Source organism: Lepisma saccharinum, chromosome 17 (assembly GCF_977018435.1).
Source record: "Lepisma saccharinum chromosome 17, izLepSacc3.1, whole genome shotgun sequence".
Lineage (NCBI taxonomy): Eukaryota > Metazoa > Arthropoda > Insecta > Zygentoma > Lepismatidae > Lepisma > Lepisma saccharinum.
Window position 1 is genome coordinate 15,084,297 of NC_139245.1, and position 2,760 is coordinate 15,087,056.

Genomic DNA, 2,760 nt, shown 5'->3' on the forward strand with positions numbered 1-2,760 from the left:
GAATTTAAAAGCTGGAAAGGGAATTTTGGGACAATCATAAGGGAATCTTCAGTCTATATTCCTTGTGACGCAGGAGCAACACTGGAAAGATGAAAGCAGAAGTGATAATGGAGGGGTCGCGGGTGGGCTACGATTCTGAGAATAAATCCTGTTTCACTCAAGTTTCAGAATTCCAAATGTATGAAAATTCTAGCTCGATCGTTTCAACATTGTCTCCAAGTATTTTTGTGATGCTTCGAAAAAAAAATTGAAAATTTGTTACAGATTTTGGTTTCTGAACTCCCATTAATCCAACATGTCAGAAGTTTCGGGGGGGGGGTTGAACTCTAGAAACCCCCCCTCTAAATACGGCCATGACGTGCATGCTCTGCTCGTGTCGGAAACGTGGCTGAAGGAGAGCCTTTCGAGTGAAATAGTGCACCTTCCAGGTTTTCGTCTGTTCAGAAGAGACAGGATCGGGAAGAGGGGCGGGGGAGTGGCAATTTATCTACGCGAAGATATTCCTGCCAAAATCCTTTCGGAATCACCCGGCGACTACGACCGATCTTCCGAATATATAATTATGGAAACTACCGTCTGTCAACAGAAACTCCTCCTTGCCGTAGTCTATCGACCACCTACCACTCGCCTCGAAAACGATATCGCAACATTTCTACCAAAATATTCTCACGCAATTGTTTTGGGAGACATGAATGTCGACCTGTGTACCACCAAAGAGGAGGCTATGCAATTCCGCGATACGTTCTCGGCCTTAAATCTTACAATCTGTCACCTAAACCCAACCCACCACACGGCCACTTCAGACTCCTGGCTTGACGTCATTCTGGTCTCGGACGAAAATCGCGTAACGAGCCATGGACAAATTCCGGTACGTGGGATTTCCTATCATGATTTAATTCACGTATCATATAACATCCGCGTTCCAAAATTTAAGCCTAAACAAGTATCTTACAGGGACATAAAGAACGTTGACGAAACCCGCTTGAACGAAGACGCTGCACTCGTTCCGTGGCACGTAATTAGCACGTTACCAACAGTGGACGAGCAAGTTCACCTGTTAAATACATTTATTCTTGAGCTGTTCAATAAACATGCTCCCGTCAGAAAGAAACGGGTCTCACGTCCCCCCGCCCCCTGGCTGACGGACGACGTACGTCGACTTATGGTCATGAGAGACAGAGCTTACACCAAATACAGAAATGACGTAAAAAAAGGTGACTCTAGCACATGCAGCTTCGAAAATTATAGAACCCTGAGGAACCGCTGCAATCAGGAGGTAAGAAAAGCCAAGCGCCGATTCTCATACGAATTGCTCAACCACCAAAATAAACCGGACGTTCTATGGAAAAAGTTGAAAATTCTAGGTGTTGGGAAACAGAAAAAGGACGACTACATTCCTAAGTTTGCACCAGATGTACTGAATAATCATTTTTGTGACCTCCCGACTATTGAAAATAATGTTAAAATTGAAACTATTCGGAACATCGCAACGCACTCCACAAATGCTTCAAAATTTTGCTTTTCCTGGTTTTCACCGGAAGACGTTAGAAAATCTTTACTTAAGATAAAATCGTCGGCCGTAGGAGTAGATGAAGTTTCCATTCTCATGATCAAAAAAATCCTCCACCATGTCCTTATTCCCATCACGGACATATTCAATTTCTCCTTGCTTTCTGACACATTTCCGTCGCTTTGGAAACTCGCCCAGGTACGCCCTATACCTAAAACAAGCAACGAAATCAATTTAAACAATTTTAGACCAATCAGCATCCTCCCAGCTCTGTCTAAGGCTCTAGAACATCTTATTAGTGGTCAAACCCGTGACTTCCTAGCACGAAATAACCTAATAAACCACTTTCAATCTGGGTTCCGTAGCAACCACAGCACATGCACGACTCTCGTCAGCGTAACCGACGACATTAGGTTAGCTATGGACAATCGACAACTTACAATCCTTGTTCTTCTCGATTTTACCAAAGCTTTCCAAACCATTGATCACGAAATTTTACTCACAAAACTATCATCCCTATTCAGCTTCTCGAACTCTACGGTTAACTGGTTCCGTTCCTACCTGTCTGGACGTCAACAATGTGTCGTCGACCCACATCGAAGATCATCCTGGAAAAGCATCCCCTGTGGCGTCCCTCAAGGCACCGTACTGGGCCCCCTCCTGTTTACACTCTATATAAACGACCTCCCGTCGGCGCTTAATCACTGTAGGTATCACATCTATGCCGACGACTTTCAATTATACTTTTCTTTCCCTCCTCAAGAAATATTGAATGCAACCGAACGTATAAACAACGACCTGAAAAAAATCAACAAGTGGTCTGTAGACCACGGCTTGCACGTCAACCCGACCAAAACCCAGTGTATGCTCGTAGGCTCCCCGAAGATTCTGAACAGAATTGACGAATTAAATCTCCCTAATCTTACGGTCAACGATAAACACTTGCCTCTCTCTACCACGGTTAAAAATCTGGGAATTACACTAAACAATAATCTTACCTGGAGAGAACACGTGAACTCCGTGTGTAAAAGAGCTTTCGGTGCACTACACTCTCTTTACCGGCTTAAAAACTTCCTCCCCGAACGTATAAAAACCAAACTTGTTCAATCTCTTGTTTTCCCTATTATTGATTACTGTGACACTGTTTACTCGGACGTTAATTGCGAGCAAGCTAAACGCCTTCAGCGAATCCAGAACGCCTGTGTCCGCTTCGTTTTCGACATAAAATATTCAGAACATTTGACACCGTA